This window comes from Phodopus roborovskii, unplaced genomic scaffold (assembly GCF_943737965.1).
Source record: "Phodopus roborovskii unplaced genomic scaffold, PHOROB, whole genome shotgun sequence".
Classification (NCBI taxonomy): Eukaryota; Metazoa; Chordata; class Mammalia; order Rodentia; family Cricetidae; genus Phodopus; species Phodopus roborovskii.
In genome coordinates, this window is record NW_026126525.1 from 28,145,088 (window position 1) to 28,159,618 (window position 14,531).

The 14,531-nt window shown below is 44.5% G+C and overlaps 1 protein-coding gene and 1 pseudogene across 1 annotated transcript in view; one reads left to right on the plus strand and one right to left on the minus strand.

The window, feature by feature from the left end:
* Ociad2 (OCIA domain containing 2) overlaps positions 1–14,531 on the plus strand; it is an 844,164-nt gene that overhangs the window by 299,471 nt on the left and 530,162 nt on the right. The gene's annotated exons all lie outside the window — the stretch shown is intronic.
* LOC127232127 (jerky protein-like) lies at positions 7,351–8,809 on the minus strand (annotated as a pseudogene).

The window sequence follows — 14,531 nt, forward strand, 5'->3', positions numbered from 1 at the left end:
CAGATGCCAGCCTCACTCTCTGGTAAGATGAGACCACGTGGAAATACTTAGATTAATAGAAATGGGTTAATACTTAAGATAGAGCTAGCCAATAAGAAACTAGTATCTGGCTAACAGCATTATATCAAATGCAGAGTCTCTGTGTGTTATTTGGGGTTGGCATGGCGGTAGGACCAGACTGGCAGCGGGGAAAACTACTCGTAACAATTCTGTATCAAGCCCTCCCATTCCCATAATATTGTACAGTTATTGCAATTCTTGTCCTTTTATTATATTTAGGTTGCATTGCAGGAAGTCACTTCTCCCACACAGAAACATAATCTGGATTATTGTGGTTATTCACTGCCTCAGAGCGTAGTCACAGGTGTAGAACTTGGCATCTCTCCATAGGTTCCTCTGCATTAATGATGTGATGCTTGTCCACAGATTCATAGAGTCAAATAGTGGCCTAGGGACCTCACCTTGTTATGGAGCCTGTGCTGACTGCTCATGGAATGGGGACTGGACAGTTCAAGATGCAGGTACTTTCCTGAACATAATGGAAATTTGTTCATCGAAGCGGTTTGATAGGGTGCACATGTGGCGAAAAACACTGTAAGTTGCCTTGATTGTAATGAAAATGGGAACTTTGAATGGCACCAATATGTGATTGGGAGCTTTCAATGGATAAGTATTTTTATTTTGTTTGTTAACTGACATCCATCCCCTCAATAATCTTACTGCAAGTGTTGACTGAAGGAAAAAGCCATAATGCACCTGCTTGACCCTATAGCTATTTCTAGGTGAGCACCAGAAGTTGTAAAGATACCCTGTACCATGATTTACCACTTTACTATATATGGCCAGATATCAAATACCGAGAGTATTTCAGGTCATTTTAGCATCGACACAGTTGTAGATACTGTGTAAAAGAAGGGGGAGTGGCTAGACTTGACTTATTACTTATAATTTTCTAGCCCCACAGCTAGAGGTACGTGTAGAAGCCACAACCAGCATGTGAGATCTGACATGGTAATTCCATGGAAGCTCATGGCTAGAAAAGAAGTCAGATTTTCTCCAGACTTTCAGTAAAACCTTTTGGGATTAGTAGCTGAGTGAAGATAATGTTTGGTGCAGGAAGGTCTTTTTCCATACTTCCAGAGAAATTGTGTGCACTCAGACAGTCTGTAGACAACTGCTGAGTGTCCCGTAAGTCCCCAGTAACCTCCTTCCTTCAGCTGCTAGTTCTGTCTGCTCCAGTTTGCTATGTTTGAGATTTCTCCACTGCTACCAGTCACGCTTGAGATTTCTCGTACCTTCTTTAGCCAGAGGAGTAAATGAACTTGATCAAGACTCCAGAAGTGTAATTCGTGTCCTTGGTCTCTCAGTAGAGGGTGGAATTTAAGAGATTTAAATGTATGTGCATGTGTATGGTTTTGGTGGCTTTTGAAATTATATTGTGTGAAGGATATAAGAATTAAGTAAAAATATTTGGCGTGTTCTTCTTTTTATTATTTATTTAAGATACTTTGCTTTAGTAAGTGTCTTCTAAAGGGAACATTACAGGCTTACAGGCTAAGAGAAAAGCACAGGCCAAAAGACCAAAGGAACCTTTACAACAAGGAAGTCAAGCTGTATGTGTTGGTTATAAACATGGTTTGCAGTGTGTTTGCTGAATCTTGATTCCTAGGCAGCAGGGATGAGGAATCCCTTTTCCTTCCCATATCCTGTAATGTCACTATTTCTCTGTTGAACTTCAGTTAAGGGTTAGATTTGACCTGACAGCTAAGGCAGGAGCCCTCTGAATGCAGGGACCAGAGTTTATGCAAGGGCTGTATGCATTACCTTTATAAACATCGATTACCTGTTGAGCTATGAGTACCTGCATTCAACAGTGACCTCTCCAAACACTCACAGACACTCTCCTGCTGCTAATCAAATGGCGAAGGCTGTTTTCGGAATTTTGAGCGCAGTCTTATTTCTTTTCAAGCCTCTTTGACAGAGTATTATGTTCCGAAGCAGCCTTTAACAATGCATTATACTCCATCTTTTACCACTTTGATCTTTTTCCTCTTAAAAAATGACTTCTGTTATTTCAAGTTTCATTTTGCCTTCTCTATACCTTCTTTGTAAGTTTTCCTTTAAGACATAAAGAACCCATTAAATGTTGTGAAGTTCCCACCTGCCTTCGCCATAGGAAGAATGTTTACTAGAAGCTTTAGCTGAAGGTGACTGCCGGTGAGAAGAATGGATTCACAGATGGCTTGGCTTGCTTTCCGTATAGATGTCAGAAATACATGTGTGGCTGTGATGATAAGGAAAGCAGTTTATGCCACCTATACACACAGTCAGAATGTTGTTTCTTACACTATTATAGTTTGAAAAACAGATAATAACAAAGGTCCCAGTGGTTGATGTCATTGATCAGGAAGATGGTGGGGGCCGAGAATGTTCTTAAAGAAAGGACTGCAAATGGGGCAAATTTGACAAATGATCACAGTGTAAAGGATGCAAGGGGCCTGCTAAAATTCACACCGGGACATAGCAGCTCTCACTCACAAAAATTAAAAACAAAGCAAAAACACAAAAGGTAGTGAGAGCAGCAAGCCCTCACCCAAAGGGGGCAGCAAATCCTGTGAGAAGATGTCTGTCAGGGAGCTGTGAGAGCAAAGAAAAGGGCAAGTCCTCCAGACCCACAAAGACAAGAACGGCTAGCCCAGACTCCTGTTATCAGGAACAGGACCCTTCAGGGATAAGCAAAAATCAAGACATTCTCAGATGAAGGAAACTAAGAGGATTTGCCTTCAGAAGTTCACCTGTCCTACAGGAAGGGTAAACTAAAGTTCTCCATCCCCACTCCCCCCAGACAATAAAAGAAAAACATATTCAGTCTTTCCCTTGCTCTTTCTAACGCAGCAGGCATAAGGTTGTGGTAGAACAGGACACATCTCTTCTAATTTTTGTTCAAAAGTTCTGGCTCACACCCTTCAATTTCCTAAGCTAATTTAGAGCAATATTATTAATATTTGGCTAAGCATTTAGTCTTTTTTGGGTCATAAGAAATAAGCAAGCTTTGTTGTTTAGAAGCAATCTCTTGCAAGTCATATCTGAGCTGGTGTTACCTGTAGGGCCCTGCATGGAGCCCGGAGGCACTTTGAGCAAGCCTGGAGCTGTTGACTGAAACATCTTGCCCTAGAGTTATTATTGGTACCCTTCCTGTTTTACTAACACACAGTTGTTTTCCACTGTGCTGTGAGTCAGTATATAAGTCCACTCCTTCCCCTCAATGAATGGCAGTTGGACATTTGGCATTCCGTCATTGCTATTGAACGATGACTTGCTGTCTTGGCTCTTATTTCAATCTCTAGGTCTCTGCTGATTAGTGAGTGGAGCAGATTGTAGCGCGGTGGTACAGTTACCTCCCTGGGCTTTTGGAAAGCCACCAGGTAACCAAATGGGTTACAGTGGAATCCACCATGAGATCATAGACCCGGAATTTTTCAGCCCTTCCTCAAGCACACCATCAATGGCAATCGTGTCTACATGATCAAGACCCCATTTCCTCAGAGCTTCTGTTTGGGGAGTAAGGATACATCCCTGTGCTGAGAAGATGGGACGTCCCAACCTGCTGTGGGGTTACAGTCAGGACTGGCCTGTAGTTGGTGGTCACCACTGGTTGTCAGTGGAAGGCCAAGGAATTACTGCCTAGCTCTAGAGCCTCCTGGTTCCGTTCCTCTCCAGCAGTACTGCAACCCCCTGTGAATTCCCTAGCACTATTCACGGTAGCTAAGGCAGGTTCACAGTGTAGGACACTGCACTCTATGTACATATTATTTGAGAGGAGACTTACAGCAACTTGTAAGTAAAACATGACTATATTGTATTCCAAGCTAAAACGGGGTAGAAAAAACTCCTGAGGATAATATTTAAGTGAAAGAGTTGGCAGGAGGCCTGGAACTCTAAGGGAGGTCTGGGTAATCTCTTGGGGCTTCCTGTGAATGGGAGAGGGGAGCTTCCACCCAGCTCAGCATGGACCACAGTTGCAGTTCATCTGTACCAGGCATATACCTTCATGGAAGTATATATAACCTCTTATGGAGGTTAATTTACCAATGAAAAAGCCAAGACTCAGGAAGACTAGGTGAACGGCGAAATCGTGGTGAGAACGTGAGTGCCACGTCGCGTAGCTTTATTCCAACAACAGTCAAGTTCTGAACCTGGCTGGTTGTCATTTCCCTAGCTGCTTCCACACTCTTGCCTAGCCAAAATTCTCAGGCCATGACAGGATCCTCGAAGATATGCCAGGACTTCTAATTGTCTGCTAGCCCCCCACCCCCACCCCAGTCTTGGAATCCATATATAAACATCTGGCAAGAAACCCACTGGTTTCCTGGTAGGTTCTGTCTTTGGCTAGCAGAGTTCTGCATCAAGGCTCAGCTTTTCATGTGTCACACGGAGTCTTGGGGCATGTGAGGCCCAGTCTAAGACTATTCCCAGTATTTCACAAATTGTCCCTCTGATGAGCTGGATAGGAGAGGTTCAGTGCTGGCTGTCCGGCACCTCAGATGCCCAGTTAGGTACCTCTGCCTTCTGAGACACATGCTTCCCACTCCCTAGAGGAATAAATTTAAGCCACTGGATTTTGGCCAGTGTCTTATACATGGGGATGTTTTCCAAGTATTATTTATGTCACTGGATCAGTGGTGGCCACCAGGTTTTCCTTAAGAATTCCTCGGAGTGGTTTCCTCAGCGAAACTCTAGTTTGGCTATTGTCGTCTGTAAATCTTGCTCCAGCAAGGTCTGTATCCACTCAATTCTGTGGATTCAGATTCTGTGGTTTGGATTCACTTCCTGCTCCAGCACTGGCCTCTTCCCACTTTATACTCTCTAAACCAGACAAGGTTGGGGGCTGGGGAAGCCAAGCCCAACACTATTTATTCTTTTTATTCTTTGTCTCTTGCTGCCCCCTGCTGTTCAAATCTCTGCTAGATTTTCTTGTTCTTTTTCCTTTCTCCTGTGTGTGTGTGTGTGTGTGTGTGTATGTGTGTGCACACGCGCGTGCGTGTCTGAGTACACACACATGTGCATACCAGTCCCTCGGTTGGTGTAGTCACCTTGATTTTGAGATAGGATTCTTCTCTAGGACCTGGCACTCTCTGATTAGGATGTCGGGCCAGTGAGCCCTAGGACTCTTCCTGTCTCTGCTTCTCTGGTGCCCATATATTTAAAATACACATATATTTTAAATGAGTTGCTGGATGGAACTTTACAGACAGACGGCTCAGTCTGGCTTCTTCCTTTCCTTTTTAAACAAGGAAATGAAAACACAGCTCCCGAGCAGTGGGTGGGTGAAGGAGAAACAAAGTGTCTGGGGGCAAAACAACAGCTTTTCCTTGTTGAGTGCTCTCTGTTTATTAGTTTCTTAAAAGAAGAAATAAAATTTGATACTTAATTATGTTTATATTTAGCTGGTTGGTTCACCTAAATACACACAGGAGCTGTGGAGATGCACGCACATTTACTATGGAGTTGTTTCAATAAAGCCATCAGAAGTTAATGACATGTCACGAAAGTATTTCCGGCACAGATACAATCTTCCCTAGCTCCTCATAGCCTACCATGAACATGTTCAAAATACCTGCATTCGCCTATTCTGGCAATACCATTCCAGCACAAATTCGATTTGTGTTGACTAACCTGGTTTATTTCTTCAGCACTTCAGGGAAAGGGGTCACAAGCTGCCTGTTTGAGAAAGAGGAGAGAAGCATGTAGACTCCTATTGAGTTTGGCTTTGCTGAACTATATACACACAAAATCAGTGGCTTAGAGGTCAACAGAGGAACGATCAAACTCAGGTGGAGAGGGACTGGATACCACCATGTGGATCACATGTGGGCTAGGATGATTTAGGGAAATGTCTTAACCTTCACAATCACAGTTAGAGATGTGTGGGCATGAAGACTCATCTCTTCACCTGAATGAAGGTTACCACAAGTTCTATGCACTTAGCCTCTTACTCATTTTCCTTCCCCCACTCAAGTGTGAGTGCCAGGAGAGCATGCACTTGCTACCTAGTTTACTATGGACTCATTCTGGATCGGCACAATCCAGACTCAATACAGACATGGTCTTCTTGCTTTCAATCAGCAGCCTCCAATCATTTTTCAGGAGGCAGCCAGAACATCTTTCTAAACCTCAAATTTAATCATGATGGTTTTCCTATTTAAAAGCCCTCTAATGACTCCTTGGTGGGCCAGGAAAAGGCAAAGGTCCTAAAATAGCCAAATAAGGGCTGCTGTGCAGTTCGGTCACACTGAGCCCTTACATCATTCCAAAGGGTCACACTTTCAGGTGTCCCAGTCACCACACCTGTTCCCTACCTGGAATTCTCTTCCTTCCTCCTTGAACTGTGGTGGTCCCTGAAGATCTCAGCTCAGCAATGCCTCCTACAGGGCTGCAGTAAGACTGATAGGAATCCAAACATGCTTTTTCTCCATGCTATCTTGAAGTCACTCTGTGCCTATTCCATTTTATCCACCTGGGATTGGCAGGAAACATGGCACATCTTTACAACAGAGGAAAGCAGGACTCCAGCAGAGGTTACAATCTTCAGGGCAGCTGAGGTTACCCCTCACTCCTCCGCATTCATTTGTCTTATTTAACCTCTCTACCTTAGTTTCCACCCAAAACACAGGGCAGGTGATTGGAGCTGCTAAAATTGGGTAGAGCTGTCTGCCTCCAAGTTACATGGCCTTAGTTTATTGATGCTAATGACAATTATTATGAGCCATTACTTCTGAACCTTGAATTTTGCTTTCTTCTTTCTAAACTCCTACCACCTCAGTATTCTTTGGGCATTTACTATCCAAGACATGGTACATGGATCTCCAAGATTTCACTGACTGTTGGGCCCTTCCTGGAAAGCTATTAGATGCTCATTCCCTTGTTCCTTTAAGGGTGGCAAACATGAGCATACCATAAAGGAAATAGATATGGCATCCGAATTTTAAATGTCTCTGTGTGTGTGTAGTGTGTGTGTATGCATGCATGTGTGTAGTGTGTGTGTGTATGCATGCATGTGTGCAGTGTGTGTGTATGCATGCATGTGTGTAGTATGTGTGTATGCATGCATGTGTGTAGTGTGTGTGTATGCATGCATGTGTGTAGTGTGTCTGTATGCATGTATGTGTGTAGTGTGTGTATGCATGCATGTGTATAGTGTGTGTGTATGCATGCATGTGTGTAGTGTGTGTGTGTGTGTGTGTGAGAGAGAGAGAGAGAGAGAGAGAGAGAGAGAGAGAGAGAGCAATAGTGCACAGGAGGAAGATGATGCCACAGAGCACATGTGGAGGATGGAATCAACCTTGGGTATCATGTCTGGCTTCCACCTTGTTTAAGATGGGAACACCACTGTGTACACTGGGCCACCTGGTTTGTGAGCTTCCAGGAACTTTCCTGTCTTCCACCTCTTCTTGCCACAACAGCAGGGGCCTCATCCATGTCCCTTCATGCCACACCCTGCTCTCTGCTCTGCTGTTCTGAAGCCTGCTGCCAGAACAAGAGGGCCCTTCTTTGACGAGCTCAAGGATGTGTGCAAAATTTTTATTGTGAGGCTTGATGTTGCAGCGCTCTGCTTCCTCCTCCTCAGAGGAGCCTTCGGTGAAGGTGACAGTAGGCCACAGCTTCCTCCAGGCCTGCCTGAAGACCTGGCTAGACACAGCATTCCAAGCACAGGCCACATTGACTATGGCATCGTTCATGCTGCGGCCAGTGAGGAAGCTCTGGGAGGCCACAGGAAGGTTAATAAAGAACACCAGGAAGGCTCTGCGAGCGCCTTGCTCTATGGGCTGCAGTAAGGAGGTCACACTGGCAGGCAGGAAGATAGTGAAGACATTCTCTGACATGAGCTCAGACTCCTGTGGGTGGGCCCGGAATTGGTCCAGCAGGAGAATTGCCTTGCTGTCTTCAGGCAAGCCTGTGGTTCTGAAGTGCTCTCTCACCAAGGGGACAAAAATAGGATGGAATCAGTCTGAGAAAATCTCCTTGTCTACCCAGGCATTACCCCGGGCCTTGTAAGCAACAGGCAGGTGATGGATGCCTCTAAAGACTCTGGGGCCACCACATTTCCCAGTGCCCAAGGGCTTGAGTCTGTGGAAGCCCGTGGCATTGGCACACATTAGGACAGTCTGTCCTCTGCTTGTTTGAAGTGGCACACAGTTCCATCATCCGGGGTAGAATTCGGCAAGCACCACCAGACCAGACCAGTCTCATCAGCGCTGTACTCCTGCTCAGGAGACAGCCCATGCTCAGCTGCGAGACTCCTGAGAAAGCCACTGAGCTGCTCAGCAGCTTGGTGGTCAGCCACCTGGTTCTCACCGGAGGCCTCTTTTTAATGCCATGCCTGGCCTTGAAACGCCAAAGCCACCCTCCAGAGAACACACAGGGCACTGTCAGCCGCATCTGCTTGTAGAAGTCCTTGGCCTTCTCGATGAGCATGGGGCCTGACACAGGGATGCCCTCAGCATGCTTTACCACTCATAGAACACTCGGTCCAGGTGCCCCAGCTCGGGTGTATGCAGGGTACACTGCTGCTCCAGGGCCTGGCGAGAGTCAGAGCTGGCAATGAACCTGAGCAGCTGGGCCCTGTGGGCTTTGATGTCATACAGAGTGGGCATGCCCACGTTATACTCCTGCATCCGTACCTTCCGAGAGCATGTGTCAATCTTCTCCTTCAGGGTCAGCACCACTCGCTTCGGCTTCTCCCCCTTGCCCTTGGCTGCAGCCTGCTTGGAGGCCATGAGGAGGTGGTCTAGGATGGGCTGTGCCTGCCCTTCCCTGCCTGTGTTTCCCTTGGCTCCCTGGGCCACAGTCTCTCCCTCTCTTGTCTGCCTTCACACAAGACTGATCCTAAGCTCAAGCCAGGTTCATTCTTGGCTCTGCTTTCTGCCTACAGCAGTGTCTTGCCTCTGTCTCCCTTTAGTACCGAGGCTCCAGCACACTGAGGCCTCAGGTCCTAGTAGTGTAGTCAGCTACTGTTCTCTTCAGGAGAGGTGAACAGAGTTGAGTTATCCTAGACTGCTGGGCATAGCTGAAGCCTTGGGTGTTCACACAGATGGCAAGAGGTGGCAGCTTTCCCCTTCAACAGTGTCCAGGTTTCTAAGCTGGGAAAACTTCTTACCAGGATTCACAATGTTGTCTTACCCATACATTTCAGGAACTGAGGACCCAGAGCTGCCACTACCAGTCAGAAATGCCAGCCATGCAGTCGAGAACAACAGTTTTCTAAAGAAGTGACCAGAAAGGGTGAAGTTCAACATGAATAAACCATTCCTGAGTTGTCTAACCCAATGGTGCATCCAAATCACCCAGAGGACTTTGACAACCTTACATGCTACTTGGTGGATAGGGCCCTAGAAGTTCTGAGTCAGTAGGTGGGGGGGATGTTCAACACCCCCAGTAATGTCAGTCAGAGGAACACAGAGAAGCATCCATCAGACAACTCATTCCAAGGCTCAACTATAGATTGGGATCATCTGGGGAAAAGAAAAATTAATGATGCCTGGATTCCACCGTAGGACTCTAATTTGTACAGAGTAAGACTTGAGCATTAGATACTTTTAAAAGGTCCCCAATCATCATGTGTGGTTTAGTTGGAGGACTGCTAATGATATTGGGGGTGGGAATGTGAGTATTAAGAAGAGAGAGAGTTTCAGAGATTCAGAGTGTATGGAGTGCTGAAGAGCCCTGTGAAGCTTCTCAGTTGGAGCCCAGATGAAGCCCTGTTTCACCCAAATAAAATGGTGTCCAGGAGCCATTAGCAGAGATGCTCAGTGCTATGTCTGTACCAAAAAGGACCACAGGTGGGCTTCACCTAGCATGCCCCTTTGCATAAAACAGTAACAGTAAACCCACTTGGGATTTTTTCCCCTTCAAACTACACATTGCTACCCAAGTCATACAATAGCTAGCCACCCAAGAACAGCTGGCTGCTGGCCTACAGCAGCTGCCTGACACATTGCGACCACCAATAGACCCACTCCTGTGGTCATCCCCCACAACCAATGTTCTTTGTTTCAGGACAAATGATTCACACTCCTCTCCTGATTCTGAGCATGCTTTTGCCCAGCCTCCTCAGAAGTACTTATAGTCTGATGGAGCATATATATTCTAGCCCGCCATGCTCTGACATTTCCTGGTCGATGCTTTCCACGAAGAGTTTCTCCCGTTCTGTAGCTATGTTGTGTTGCAGCCTCCTTCACATGATGCTTGCCTTGGACAGTGATAATGGATGGGTGAATAGCAGATTTGTACTCATAGTCACAAAGCACAGGATTTTGTAACAGCAGCTTTGCCTAGCAGTGGTTCTCAGCCCTGGGGTGGAGGGGCTGGTTCTAAAACCGAACCTCTATGACATCACATCTTTATGTTTATTAGAGTTCTTAGTTTTATACAAGAAACTCTGGCAAGAAGTCTTAGTAGGTAGGGACACTTGCAGGTGAGCCTGATGGCCTAGGTGGTCCCATGACTCTTGCTTGTAAGTATAAGGAGTAAGGTTTTTCTGCCCGCCACCAGGTCTTGTCCCGCTGCCACACCAGCCCCAAATAACATGCAGAAACTCTGTATTAGATATAATGTTGTTGGTCAGGTACTAGTTTCTTATCGGCTAGCTCTGTCTAGCTGCTGTCTGCTGATTTATGTATTTTCATGTGGTCTTCTCTTACTGGGGCCGGCATTCTGCTTTCTCCAGACTCTCCATCTTCACTCCTCCCCACTACTTCCTATTTCCTCCTTCTCTCCTAGTCCCTCCTATTTTCCTTTCCTATTGGCCAACAGTGCTTTATTCATTAACCAGTATGAGAAACATATACAGAATGACATCTCCAATCATGTAAGTTGTCCTCTGACCTGCACATACTTGATATGGTACACATGTGCACCAGTGAGGACACTCTACACACCAACACACTCTCTCTCAAACACACACAGTGTTGAAGTGGTAAAGTAGAATCCTTGCACAAAGGTTGACTCTAGAAGCTCTTGTTTGTGCTTACTAGCTAAGGTGAAGCAACTGAGGTGAGCAGTATCGTAAGCAGCCAGCCATTCCAACCCGAGATTCCCTTTGCTTGTTGAACTTCATCGTGAGTGTGCTGCAAGTAAGCAGGGACATCTGAGCAGCTTCTGGGGCATGCATGGAGTGGGCAGTGTGACTGTGCAGACAGGCGTGAGTGTCGCACTGTGGAGAGCTGGTGCCGGTGTGGAGTCCACCTGCAGATCTGGTGTCTGGCCCCCTCACTGACTAATTGTACAACTCTGGGTCACTGCATCTCAGTTCCTCTGCTTCAAAGTGAGGATGATGATGGTAGAACCTTCATGGAATTGTTGTTAGGGTTAAGTAAGAAATGATGTATCAACTTTGAGCCTTCATCAAAAGTAAATGCTTAATGTGAATTCAAGAATACAAAATATATTTGAAAATTCAGAAAGTATTTGGGGAAATCACTAATACTCATGAAGTTATGTGTTCTCACCACTGCTTTAAAAGGGTTTTCCCTTGATATTAATTATATTGGCTGATACGACCTATAAAGTCTGTGGACAAGTAGGGCTTTTTCTTTTTGCTTTTCTTTTTATTTCTTTCTTTTTTCCCCCGTTACTGTATTTTCTTAAGCATGAAATATAAGAACATGTAATTTGGAGAAATATATCACAACTACAAAACAGATCATTTATCAAATTCATTTGTTAATTTGTTTCTTTATAAACTGATCAAATGATTGCTGGTGCTAGACACTTAAAAATTATTTGTTGGTTAACAGAGTGAGTGAAAATAATTGAACTAAACATTTTATGGGTGTCCACTATGTGCTGGGCACTGAATCAGAGATGTGAGGGATATAAAGTTGAATCAACAAGAACACACACTCAAAGATCTGGTATTGCAATGACCTCTCTCTCTCTCTCTCTCTCCTTACCTCAAACCCATGTAGAAAGGTGAGCATGGTGTCATGCACCTACTGTCCCAGTGGTAGCAAGATGGGAAGCAGAAACAGGCACCAGTGTACCTGGCCTATGTGGAAAGTTCTGAGCCAATGAGAGATCTGTTGTCCTCGATCTTCATGTGTATACCATGCACCTACTTCTCCTTGCATACACAAGAGGAGGGCAGTTCTGAGAGCCAGAGAGAGTAATTTGTCCTAATCATTTGAAAGTAAAGCTGCACAATACATATGGATGAAATTTGTTCAGGAATATCCACATTACCCTGACTTGATTATCCTGTTGTTAGCAGAGACAGTAGAGTATGAATTCCACAACCTTGTCCAAAGGTTGGCCACCCAATTCGATAAAGCAGGAGCTTCTCTCCAGAGTTATGAATCATGAGCATCCCATTGAGGGAAGAAGGTGGGCTTATGAAAGAGCACTGAGGCTGGCTGCCCCCACAGGAAGGAGAAAGAGCCACTATGGTTAGGCAAGGATCATTCTCCTCTACACGTGCTGTGTCAGAAAGCCAGTGGAGGGTTCCCTCATGACAAAGAAACAAATGCTGCAAGGAACAGAGAGTGTTTCATTCTTGGCCAAGCCCAGGCCCCTTTTGGCTTTACCTTGGTGAGCTGGGAAGAGGTTAGCCAAGGTATAAGCACTGGTTTCTGATGGATAATAACACAGATGTGGAAAGTGACTGTTGTCTGGCGTAATTCACTTGAACGTGTAAACCTCTGTAAGTACACAAAGGCTGTTTAATTTTTTTTCTCTCCTAATCCCATCGTGTCATTGTTTGTCTCCTATTAATTACTTACTACAGCAGATTTTCCTACTTGGCAAACACATGGCTGAATTTTATTGCTCGTCTGTGTGTTTGTTAGTCAACCACCCTGGGGAAACAGTAACGTTAGACTAAATATTAGCAGAGTTTTCTTCCAGATTTTATGGACACAAAGCTTTATGTTGATTGGAAGAAACATTTCTCCACTTTATTAAACTTGGGACTTCTTCAAGAAAATGTCACTGGACAGAGTAAAATCTATTACTGGCACCAGCGTCGCTACTATTGTATGGAAAAAGATCAAAATAGCAATGTCAGCTATTAAGATGGGTTAAGCTTGGTCCCTCCATTTTTCCACTGTTTGCTAAGTGACTTCAATTGTAAGCAAAAGAGATGATGGAAAAAGAATATGCTATTTCTCTCTCTTTGCAATGCTTGGCACTGGGCTTCCATGTAGGTTTGAAGCAGATCTTAGGAAAGCATGTTAGTGACTTGTGTGAGCTGAGGCCCCAGTACAGACAGCCAACTACATGCTCACATCTTGCCACATGCTCTTGGCTGGGGACCCAGTGTAACGCCTTATAAAATACATCTCTCTCTGGAACATGTGTTTCTTCTTTGCATTAAGTATATGAGAAGGAGATTCAATTAAGCCAAGACTTTGCCAGAATTGATGGTTTTTGAAGATGTTCCATTTCAGAAGAGGAACATTTCTTTGTTAAATCTAATGAAAACAGTTGGCCTAGTAGGTTCTAAAGCACTATTGAGAGTCCCCACCCCTCACTTTTTTTTTGTTATGTGGAATTTAATGTGTATGAATATTCTTTCACAAAATTTAGCATAAAAGTAATTGGACATTTTCTGCAAGCCAGCTTCAGTTATGACTCGGAGATTTTGTTCTGCTGGACCCTGGACACAGAGAAGTCCGAGGGCCAAGATTTTGTATTTGTCAGGATGGAGAGGCTAGTAAAGATTTTTTTCCTACTTTCCTTCACACCATTCCTCAACTGCTCCCACCCCATGTTTATTGAGACTTGCATACTTAAATACACTGTATGTATTTAACATATCCAACTTTGATACTTTGAAATAGGTATACATCATGAAACAATGACTGCAATTGAATTAACACATCCATCAACTCAATGACTTATAATCATTTTTTGTGTGTATTGAAAACACTTGAGATCAGTTCTCAACCTCAGTGTTTCTAAGTGTTGACATGGTGTTGTACAGACCTTCAGAACTTTCTAGTCCTGAAGAACTGAGCCCATCTGCTGTTTCGCCACATCTCCACAGACCTTCCTTTCAACTCTGGAGACCACTCTTCTACTCCAGGCTTTTATGACTTTGATTTTTTAATTTAATTTTTATTTTTAATTATGTATGTATCTCTCTGTGTGACAGTGGGCATGAATGCAGGTGCCCATGTAGTTGAGAGGACGAGATCAGATCCCCTGGAGCTGGAGTGACAAGTGACTGAGAGTCACCTGATGTGTTTTTGCTGGGAGTCAAACCCAGGTTCTCTGTAAGGACAGGAAGTGCTATTAACAGCTAAGCCATCTCCCCACGGAGGCTTTAATAGTTTTGTGTTCCTCACATAAGTAGGATCACACATTGTTTTTTTATACCTGGCTTCTTTCACATAATATAATGTCCACTATGCCCATCCATGCTGTCACAAACACTAGGGTTTACTTCTTTTGGTTTTTAAGGCTGAACAATATTCTGCTATACACCCATGTATCATTTTTCTATTCATTCATTGACAGACTTATATTGACTACTG